At 35.2% G+C, this 12,296-nt stretch overlaps 1 long non-coding RNA gene across 2 annotated transcripts; it reads right to left on the reverse strand.

Moving 5' to 3' along the window:
- Positions 1–1,395: 1,395 nt before the first annotated feature.
- On the reverse strand, positions 1,396–9,690 carry LOC123903724. Of its 2 annotated transcripts, XR_006808167.1 has the most exons (6): positions 9,481–9,690; positions 8,982–9,101; positions 8,657–8,767; positions 2,591–2,699; positions 2,268–2,343; positions 1,396–1,591 (listed from the first exon to the last, which is right to left on the reverse strand). It is a non-coding gene; the product is annotated as an uncharacterized LOC123903724 (long non-coding RNA). The 2 variants fall into 2 exon arrangements; XR_006808168.1 differs by lacking the exons at positions 8,657–8,767; positions 8,982–9,101; positions 9,481–9,690 and adding an exon at positions 3,041–3,077.
- Positions 9,691–12,296: the final 2,606 nt, after the last annotated feature.

Raw genomic sequence — 12,296 nt, forward strand, 5'->3', positions numbered from 1 at the left:
GAATAGTTAATCTCTCTTTTGTTGGGATTAGATGTAATTTACTCTATTAGTATGTATTTATCTTGATCATGGTGTTATGTATGATTTTAGATTATCTATTAATGTTGATATTATCTTTGATTTCAATGTTTTATCCTTGGATTTGAATTGTTATAGACATATACTTTTTGAATCCAAAGAAATATGATAACGTCTATTGAATCCTAAATTCTAGACATAGATTTAGGTTTAATATTCACTTTTTGTATCGGATCTTAATGCTATTGTATTGATTGATCATCCGAGACATCAGAGGTTAATAGGTACAATAGATATCTCGGCATTATCCGGACACGGAAACGTATGATGAGCGATACGTGATAATATTGGTAGATGACTAAAATCTATATAACTGATTAGCGAAATACAAATGAATGAGTTAATGAAATCTAATCCCAGCAAACTTATCTCTCTGTGATTTTCATTATTTCTCCACCTGACCATATTCTCGTACTTTCTCATAAACAAACTCTGAAAACCCTTTACTTGAAATTATATTAATTGTTGAACGGCATCGATATCGCATCAGTCCCTGTGGAGACGATAAAAACATACTTACTTTTGTACTTTCAACAAAATGGCGCCGTTGCCGGGGACTGGCATTTAGATATTGGAGCATCGCAACAATTTATATTCTTTTAAGTATTTGTACATATTTGTTTATATTGTATAGTTTTTCTTGCACTAATCCTTCTTTGCTAGACAAAGAAAGTTGTTTTTCTTGTTTGTTGAATCATTTTTCAGATTCCCCATTAAAAGTAAAACCATGACTGATCGTGGTTATTACAACTTCTACACTACTAGAAAAATTAATTTTAGCGAGGGTCGAAATCCGTCGCTAGAGTGTCAAATTTCTGTCACAAAAGCATTTGTGACGAATTTAGCGACGGTCCAGATTCCGTTTGCAATTTCAACGTCGCAAACTGTTGGTGAGGGAATTTATCATCCATCACAAATTGCGACGGAATAAATCGTCACAACAGCAATTTATCCGTCACTATTAACTGATCATAAAGACATCATTTATTCTTGTAATTCCGTCGCTAATTAGTGACGGATTTCAGTTGCCTAACTAATTTATGAGAGATTTCAAATTCCCTCACTAAAATTTGCGATGGATTTCAAATTCCCTCACTAATTTGTATTTTTTTGTTTTTTTTCCAAATTTGAATTTATAATGTAATTCTAATTTCCTCACATTTTAATTTTAAAATGGTTCCGTAAACCATTTTATACAAAACATTTTTCAATTGAATCCATAAGTATTGATGCATTAAAATGAACATAAATTGTAACGAACTAGACAAATAAAGTGTAAATAAATCTTGAATATTAGCAAAGAACAATGGAATATACTAAACAAAGAACAAAATAATCTACTAATAGATATAGACAAAAGTAAGCCTAAATCATAATAGAATTGCATAGAAATTACAATTGCATTAGAATGTGTTTAAGCAAAGGATGATCGAGTGCTTGGAAAGATCCAAATTATTGCTTTGGCTATGACAAGATCCACAACAATTGGTTCCTTCTTTGACTATTATCTTCCCTGAAAATAGCCAGCATCAATCCATACATAATCAGCTATAACCAGATAAGTTATTATTGTACGAAAGCCTGTAAAGTCATGTTAACAAGTTGTCACGACATAACCTTGTAAAACATGTCACTTTAGAGTTGCATCATGTCAATTTGGAGATACATCCTCCTAGGATGCAACTCTAAAGTTTTAAACCATAAAGGAATTCATGCTAATACTAATATGTGGGAAGTAAAGGGTAAAACATACAAGCAACTGCCTTACGTTTGGCTGTCTACAAGTACATATGAAAATTAAAAACCTTAAATAAGCAATCACATTGGCAAATTGCATCCTGATAATTTGATAAACAACACATTGACAAATTGCATAATGAATAATCATTCAAATTCCATACGAACATACATGCTTAAAGCTTTGAGTTCATGTTAAAGTAATAATTTCAACTCAAAAAAATAAATCTATAATCAGCTATAACCAAATTACAACTAAATAGATACTAATGCAGTAAAGTAAAAACATATTAACTATATAACACTGAAACTATCATTCAAGCTTATTTTCAATTCAATTCAATTAACCATATAACACTGAAACTAACATTCAAGCTTATTTTCACAAAATCTAAAAAATGTAGCTTAAAAGAACAAGCAAGTAAAGCTAAAAGAATCAAAAGAAGATATACCTCTGAAAGCGGGAACCAAAAAGAAGCAAGAAAGAGACTAGGCATGGTGTGGAACACTCCATAATTTCTGGTACGACTGTTCCACCATACATCAATCACACAGTATATAAGTTCTCAAAATCATTCAACTTTTTAGTTAAAACATAAAATTATATCTGGATAAACATTAAAATATATTTGGATAAAATCAAAAAACAAGATAATCTAAATAACCAATGCAACATCATCATCTATCTTTTTTCATTTATTTTCTTCATTTTCTTTTTATCAATCTTTCACATGTTGGAGGGATCATAACGAAACAAAAATTATACGATACTTACATGTCATTCATGGGATTATTGCATACATTAAAATTGTCATGAAATAAGAAAATATTGCAATATGTTGAGCTAGAAATCAGTCAAACCACCAAGCATTCCCTCCAAGTTCCTGCAACCACATAGACCAAAGCTTATTGCATGCAATAAGGTATGTGATAATGTGAATATTATAGTTCACATGGATGTGATTTCATACCGCTTGAGAAATACAATTGTATGATTATTCCCCTAAACTACAAATATAAATATTATATTTTATACTGCCTATTGAAATTGGAAACTAAAAATGAAATGATAAAAGTTGCACCTGCTGCCAATGTGTTAGAGGGTCCTCCGGTGTAGTGGACAGTACCAGTGCTTCACTTGGATTTGTTCGCTTTTTTCTCAAACTACCAGTCACTTGATTACTTTCAATAACTGATGTTGGTGCTAAGTGAAAAAAATCCTCACCTGTGAGTTCTCTTGACCTGAAACTCTCCCTGTTACTTGTAACACCCCGAACTAACTACCCTTAAAAAAATGATCTTAAAAACTTTTTAAAGATAAGTAGCCGGAGCGCTACGGAAAACATTTTATAAAACGATCGTGCACGTGACACGAAACGTCGCAGCGGAAAACATTAAATAAAAGATTTTCAAAGCAATGAACAAAATAGTTCAAAAGATAAATCATCTACATAAAACATAAGTTAAGATGTTCGCATCGGTATACGACGGAATACAAACGATCCCCGACTCGATGTTACAAAATACCAGAGCACTAATATACATCACATCCCAACTAAACTTAACAAAACTATACAGAGGTAGCCTACACTAGCTCCTCACCAAAAGTGCTCCACACCAAAACGATCTGCAGCTAAAGCTCGATCGAAACCTCGACCTGAATACCTGAACCCCCAAAGGTCCAGCACATAACAATTAGGTAGAGAGTTAGTAAACATAATCACATACATACGAATATAGAAACGCACCTATATTCGACCTATCACGTATTACTAACTCACACACATGCCTCAATAAGCAATACACCAGATAACACATACTCACAAATACACAACCAGATAGTTTCACGTCGTTTCGGACAACACAAAGAACTCACGTAACACATAACACATAATTGCACATTTACTCAAATGCGACTAATGCCAAACATTCAATGTCATGCCAACCTAGACACGACTAATGCATGTGGTACCATCTTCTTTATCAAGGAACTTACCATTGATATCCTTCTTTATTGGACAAGTCCAATATCCTTCTTTATCAGACAAGTCTGATATCCCTAAATAATGCATGAGTTTATGAATGCCATGCATTTACCAAACATATGATAATCACTTAGCACGAAGCTACTGCTCATTACATGGATAACATAATCCATTAAACTTCTTTATCAGACAAACTGATATTCTTCTTTATCGGACAACCCGATATACAAACATACATATACTTCTTTGACATTTTATATAAATGCCATCACACAACACAAATATTAAACATGTATCAACAATCATGTAAGGATACCCTTAAACCATGATACAAGTGCCTAATTACACTTACAAACATCAACAAAAATTGCTGTCGCAGAGGCCTTCGCTAAGCGAGGGCTTAGCGAGACATAGCGAACCTCGCCAGGAAGTCACCTGCTCATGGCGAGCATTGGCGAGCTTCAGTGAACATGTTCGCTACAGCGAACTCCTGGTCGCTTAGCGAACTACACCAGAAAAATATCTGTTCTTGAGTTTCAATAAGGCGGTTTAACCTTGAATCCACTCAAAAATACATCTAGACATGTTATAAATTCTTGTAAACAGCTAATTCAAGCATATATGGTATCAAGGAACATTAATCATCCCTTCCAAACATCCAAATACATCAAACAATCAATATCATGTCAATTTCTTGCAAAATAAGCAAAGTTGCATAAACATGCAAAACCATCATCAAACATATACATATTCCCTCCTAGATGTTCATTAAGCATACTAAGATGAAAAGACATGTTTATGATAAAGAAACTTCACCCAAACCCCAAAGAAATTGGATGAGAGAGTTTAGGAATGGAGGCTAGACACCTCCCCTCTCTTGGATCACCCAAGCTTATGCTTAACCACTCTCACCTTAGATTGAATGATGATTCTTGGCCTCTAAACTCTTCTCCTTGCTCGTGTTCTTCTCCTTGCTCTCCTAGGGTTTGCTCTTGGCTCTAAGCTCACAAACTCTAACTTCTCATGAAAAACAAGTTGTGATACTATTCAAGGGTTTGACTTGGTTACTTATACTACTCTCTATTGGTCCTGAACCAAGCCCAATGGCTTAGGCCCATTAAGCCCTATCACACGCCCCAAGCCCACTAACATGGCAAAGGTTTCGCTCACAAACTTATGTTCGCGATAAATAATTATACGTCGCGTAAATAAATATTTAACACTAACCCAAAATATAAGCAAATATATAAAATATCGATTTACTAAAAATCGGGTCGTTACAACTCTACCCCCCTTAAAAGAATTTCGCCCTCGAAATTACCTAAGAGATAAAGCGGAGAACGAACCCTCAACGCGGCATCTTCGGTTTCTTGCATACCGGACTCTTGTGACCTTCCTCGCCACAATTGAAACAAAACACTTTCACCCGACAAGCATCGGCCTTGTGCCCAAACTGTCCACAATTGAAACACTTGTCGCTTTTCCTCGGGCAATCATATGACATATGACCCCGCTCTCCACATTTGTAACAACTTCCACTTCCTTGCTTCTTTTTTCCACTTCCATTGCCCTTGTTCTCATACGGCTTACCACGATCCAAACCTTTTCCTTTCCTATCATTCAGAACCTTATAGTAGTTGGTCTTGGCTTTGCTATCTTCATCACAAATCCTTGCCTTGGTCATAAGGGTCGGAAAATCCCTGATTTCAGAAAATCCAATCAAAAGCTTGATATCCGGACGAAGTCCACTCTCAAACTTGACACACTTATCCTCTTCGGCTTCCACCGTGTTGTAGTGTGGACTAAACACACACAAAGCTTCAAACTTAGCCGTATACTCGGCGACCGATAAATTTCCTTGCTTGAGCTCCATGAACTCGATCACTTTCTTGTTCTTCACATCAGCCGGAAAGTACTTCCTTAAAAATTCCCTTTTGAAAGTTTCCCAAACGATGGCAACACCGTCCACTCCTATCCTGAGTCTCACATTCCTCCACCAAACGATTGCCTCCTCTCTAAGGGCATAAGTTCCCAAAGTAGTCTTGTTCTCCTCAGAACAACACATTGCTTCAAAGATGATCTCAACCTCGTCTAACCACTTGACAGCCCCCTCCGGGTTATAGCCTCCGGTAAACAGAGTCGGTTTATGCGACATAAACCTTTCCAATCTTTTCTCACTATCCCTTCCCGGGTCATTATCCCTTACCACCAATGTAGTCAAAGCAGTCAAAGCTCGTGCAATATGAGCGTTGGTCCTAGCAGCAGCCATGATTCCTGAACGAATCACAACTCGACGTTAGAATGTATTAACAGTGTACCCAACACATGCTTCATACAAGAGAAAGAAAATCCTAATGGCTCACATGAACCGACCTGCTCTGATACCACTATTGTAACACCCCGAACTAACTACCCTTAAAAAAATGATCTTAAAAACTTTTTAAAGATAAGTAGCCGGAGCGCTACGGAAAACATTTTATAAAACGATCGTGCACGTGACACGAAACGTCGCAGCGGAAAACATTAAATAAAGGATTTTCAAAGCAATGAACAAAATAGTTCAAAAGATAAATCATCTACATAAAACATAAGTTAAGATGTTCGCATCGGTATACGACGGAATACAAACGATCCCCGACTCGATGTTACAAAATACCAGAGCACTAATATACATCACATCCCAACTAAACTTAACAAAACTATACAGAGGTAGCCTACACTAGCTCCTCACCAAAAGTGCTCCACACCAAAACGATCTGCAGCTAAAGCTCGATCGAAACCTCGACCTGAATACCTGAACCCCCAAAGGTCCAGCACATAACAATTAGGTAGAGAGTTAGTAAACATAATCACATACATACGAATATAGAAACGCACCTATATTCGACCTATCACGTATTACTAACTCACACACATGCCTCAATAAGCAATACACCAGATAACACATACTCACAAATACACAACCAGATAGTTTCACGTCGTTTCGGACAACACAAAGAACTCACGTAACACATAACACATAATTGCACATTTACTCAAATGCGACTAATGCCAAACATTCAATGTCATGCCAACCTAGACACGACTAATGCATGTGGTACCATCTTCTTTATCAAGGAACTTACCATTGATATCCTTCTTTATTGGACAAGTCCAATATCCTTCTTTATCAGACAAGTCTGATATCCCTAAATAATGCATGAGTTTATGAATGCCATGCATTTACCAAACATATGATAATCACTTAGCACGAAGCTACTGCTCATTACATGGATAACATAATCCATTAAACTTCTTTATCAGACAAACTGATATTCTTCTTTATCGGACAACCCGATATACAAACATACATATACTTCTTTGACATTTTATATAAATGCCATCACACAACACAAATATTAAACATGTATCAACAATCATGTAAGGATACCCTTAAACCATGATACAAGTGCCTAATTACACTTACAAACATCAACAAATTGCTGTCGCAGAGGCCTTCGCTAAGCGAGGGCTTAGCGAGACATAGCGAACCTCACCAGGAAGTCACCTGCTCATGGCGAGCATTGGCGAGCTTCAGCGAACATGTTCGCTACAGCGAACTCCTGGTCGCTTAGCGAACTACACCAGAAAAATATCTGTTCTTGAGTTTCAATAAGGCGGTTTAACCTTGAATCCACTCAAAAATACATCTAGACATGTTATAAATTCTTGTAAACAGCTAATTCAAGCATATATGGTATCAAGGAACATTAATCATCCCTTCCAAACATCCAAATACATCAAACAATCAATATCATGTCAATTTCTTGCAAAATAAGCAAAGTTGCATAAACATGCAAAACCATCATCAAACATATACATATTCCCTCCTAGATGTTCATTAAGCATACTAAGATGAAAAGACATGTTTATGATAAAGAAACTTCACCCAAACCCCAAAGAAATTGGATGAGAGAGTTTAGGAATGGAGGCTAGACACCTCCCCTCTCTTGGATCACCCAAGCTTATGCTTAACCACTCTCACCTTAGATTGAATGATGATTCTTGGCCTCTAAACTCTTCTCCTTGCTCGTGTTCTTCTCCTTGCTCTCCTAGGGTTTGCTCTTGGCTCTAAGCTCACAAACTCTAACTTCTCATGAAAAACAAGTTGTGATACTATTCAAGGGTTTGACTTGGTTACTTATACTACTCTCTATTGGTCATGAACCAAGCCCAATGGCTTAGGCCCATTAAGCCCTATCACACGCCCCAAGCCCACTAACATGGCAAAGGTTTCGCTCACAAACTTATGTTCGCGATAAATAATTATACGTCGCGTAAATAAATATTTAACACTAACCCAAAATATAAGCAAATATATAAAATATCGATTTACTAAAAATCGGGTCGTTACATTACTCCAGGATATTAATATATATCCCCCCTAATCTCTAAGAAATTAAGGATTTCTGATTTAGGGTTCTTGTTAGAAAACACTGATTGATAATGAAGAGTGAGAGTTTGTAAATCACAAGAGATATGATATTGTGTTGTGAACCTGAAGAATATAGATTCTTCCGTAAGTGAGACAGAGAGTTCACAAAAATAAAAAAGGAAAGTATGAGTGAACTGATTGGAAAATAAGTGAGTAGCAACAATTCTATTCTATACGAAGAGTTCACTTAGTGAACTATGTGTTTAAAACAGATGCAGATGGTGGGGGGTTTTGGGTGCCTAACCATCTTCAGCAAGTTCATGGGTCAGAATCTCGTTCATTTAAGCGAAAAAAACTCCATCGGCAACAAACTACAACCATATAAAATTGACAACATTTCTACTCTAACAATCAAGATAAAATTTACAAAACAATTGCTTACATTCCATGATAAATTTCCAAACAAAAGAGCCTTAAATGGCCTACGCCTACCCCTTCGGAACTTTGACGGAAGCTTTAATCAAATCAATGGTCAGTCATGATTCCTTCTTGACTGTTTATGTGGAAAGAAAATTAGTTCAAATCACATTCACAGTAGAGAGCAGAGAAAATAAATGGAAATAGTGACAAACAAAGTATTCTAAAACATTAATATTGGCCATAACATAGAAAAGTGCTTGATAAAATAAATAAAGCATCTATAAGAAAAATAGCAACACACAAATGAATCAGATTATACAAACACATCAAAGCAAAGAGGAGAATACCTTTAAGAAATTAGGTTTAGTATTACTATCTCTGAAACATCACATGTCAGTTAAGTTCCTTGAAGTCCAAATTCAAAAGTTCAATAGGAAATCGAGCAATATTTCAAGTCAATACAGTCCCTGCACAATGCAACATTTATTTAGGCTATATAATAGAATATATTTCATGTCAAAACAGTTCAATTTCCACTCTTAACCCTAATTTCTCAATTAAGTCTCACTAACAGACCAATCAACAAATTATTTACTAATATCAGAAACCACGTTTGCAAAAATCACTTGAAATATCAGATTATTTAATCAAAACGCAAAAAAATCTCAGCAACGAAAATCACTAACACGCAATTAGACAACAGAATGAAAAACGAAGATGAACATTATATTCCACAAATCGCAAATCACGTGTAGAAAAATCTCAGCAACAATGTAATCTCAGAGAAGAACAAAATAGAGAGAGAGAGAGAGAGAGAGAGAGAGAGAGAGAGAGGTTTTCACTTACAGTGACGAAATCTTCATGCTCCGAAGAAGATTCAGCTTCGATTTTGCTCAGAATGGAACAAATGTGCGAGAGTGAAGAAGAAGCGTGATTCAATTCCGATATAGAGCGTTCTGATTTAGCGTGTGATTTAGCTCCGATTTGGGGTTGAGATTTTTTTTTCAAACAATTTGGGGTTGCGATTTTGAATAAGCGGGAATTGAAAAATAGTAGTGACGATGGAAAGGAAAAATAAATGGGATTATGTCATTATATTTTTTTATTTTTATTTGTTTTATTAATTAAATAATTAAAATATTTTTAAAGATTTATATTTTTTAAAAATAATTTTTTTTTAAAAAAAAAAGTTTAAATTTTATTTTTATATAATCTAGTTATCTAGTTATTTCTAATAACAATAGAAAATTCATTTTTGAATTTGATGAAAACGAATTTTTTATCGGACTTTAGTTACTTAGTGGTCAAATTTTGAATTTTTGAACTCAATTCTTCTGAAAACCAAATATTTAATACCCAAAATAATTAATAACGTTCTTAGGAAAGAAATAAGTAGAGAGAGCAACATTAGTAGATTGCTTAACAATTAACACTTATCAAGTTTTTGAGGGAATTAATTCCCTCACAAACTGTAAAACTTACATTAGTGACGGAATCTGTGACAGAATATTTAGGGAGGGATTAATTAAACCCAAAATCCGTAACAAAACTAAAATTGTCTACTTTTGTGATGGATTTTGTGACGGAACATTTGTGAGGGAAATTAATTGTCACAAATTCCGTCACTAACAATAAGTAATTTTTTTTAATAAAAAAATTCACTTTCCGTCACTAATTCCGTCACAAATGCAGACAATTTGTGAGGGATTTTTTTCCCTCTCTAAATTCCGTCACTAATTCCTATATTTTTAGTAGTGCTATACTCCGGGTGAGTATGAATCATATCAACAGTTTCCTCCTTATAATTATGGGCAAACTTCAGAGGCTAGATTGGAGGAGACCATGATTAAATTCATGGAAATGCAGCAGCAACAAAACCAATAGTGGCAACAACAGCTGCAACAGATGAATGAACAAATGCAAGACCAGCACCAACAATATCTGAAAAACAGTCTTGCACGGGCCAAAAATTTGGAAAATCAGCTTGTTCAGTTGGCTAAACAGTTAGCCAATAACAATAACCAAGGAGGAACATTTCAAACCAACACACAAACCACTCCTGACGAGAAAGATAATAAGCCAATGAAAAATGAGGAAAGTGGAGAGAGTGTGAAAGGTGTTGAAAACAATGAGGAAGAAAGAATGTGTGATGGATGTGGTGTAGAGAAAATAGTGATAGAAATAAAAACACTGCATGAAGTAGAACTTCCTCAAGAGTCGCATGTATTGAGAAGACTAACACTGTTGATAATGAAGAAGTGATGATAGCTGCAGAAGAAATTGAGGGATTACTTGACAAGGAAATATCAATTGAGCAAAAGAGGGAGATGGAGAACCAGGCGGAGATTGATCGGGTGATAGATGAAATATGTGCCTTGTTCAATAGGAAGCAATTGGGGGAGGATATGGACTCCACAATATCTATATCTCAAATGCATGGAGTTCCTCCCTAACCGAAGAAAAAAGACGGATCATGTGCTTTCCGTCTCATTTTGGCCACCCTAACCAAAAAGGCGTCAAGCTAATGACATAAAAGAAACGCTTGTTGGGAGGCAACCCAATTTTCTTTACTTTACTTTTATTTAAAGAATTTTTAGTTTCTTATATGTTATAATAGTTTTTGAACATGTTGTCCAATAACTTTTGAAAACAAAGTCTTTGAATTGGTGTGAATTTCATCTGGAATTCTGTTTTTTGCTATAGTCGCTAAGCGAGACCCTTGCTCGCTAAGCGAGCTTATAAGAGCTTTTGGAAATTCTGACAAAAGCCTAGGGTTGTATGTTTTACCTTGTTGTAAATGCAGGCATAACTTCATTTTCATGGCCTGAGGACAGTCCACACTTGTTGAGAGGGAGAATAGCAGAAGCAGAGGATTAAAGCACGCCATATACAGTGACATTTTATTGTTTCAGTTATTAAATTCATGTTTTATGTTTATTGCAAATGTTGACTGAAATTTTTGTAAACATACATTGTTTAAACTTTTGTGATTATTACATGTGCATATGAATTGAAAAGTTTAAGTTTGCGATTGATCAAATTCAAATGCATGGTTAGAATAACTTTTCTTTTAAATTGCATTGCTTGAGGTCAAATCTTTGTGATTATCTTTGAATGTTAGGATGAATTTGAACTAAGTAGCTCTATTCAATTTGATTTCATCCATTCCTTCTTAACATGATTGATTGATTATGAATCACGTAGACCTAGCCGGGTGAGATTGTGTGAACCTTCCATTATTTATATATTTGAGAGCCGACAATTGTGTTTAACTCTGTTGATTTTAACTGTGTCTTGCTATTACTTGATGTGTTTGATGTCATGGAAATGATCAAGGCCATGTTTCTATTTGAGTGCAAGTACATAAACCAAAATAACCTACCTTGTGAGTTAGTGTGATCATTTGCTGCCCCCCTTGAGCCAAAATTTTTGAAATTTTGTTTGATTTTGAACCCTTGAACCACAATAAAGAAAAAACAATGACTTGACCCTTGTCTTAGGATGATTGAGCATTGAGTTTAAGTAGGGTTAAAAACAAGTTGGGGAGAAAGAGGTTATTTGTTTGAAAGAAAAAAAAGTAGTTGAAAAATATGAGATGTTGAAGATGGTCATTGAAAAAGAAAAAGAAAAATATTGAAAGTCATGTGACACACAAATAAAAA

Source organism: Trifolium pratense, linkage group LG2 (genome assembly GCF_020283565.1).
Source record: "Trifolium pratense cultivar HEN17-A07 linkage group LG2, ARS_RC_1.1, whole genome shotgun sequence".
Lineage (NCBI taxonomy): Eukaryota > Viridiplantae > Streptophyta > Magnoliopsida > Fabales > Fabaceae > Trifolium > Trifolium pratense.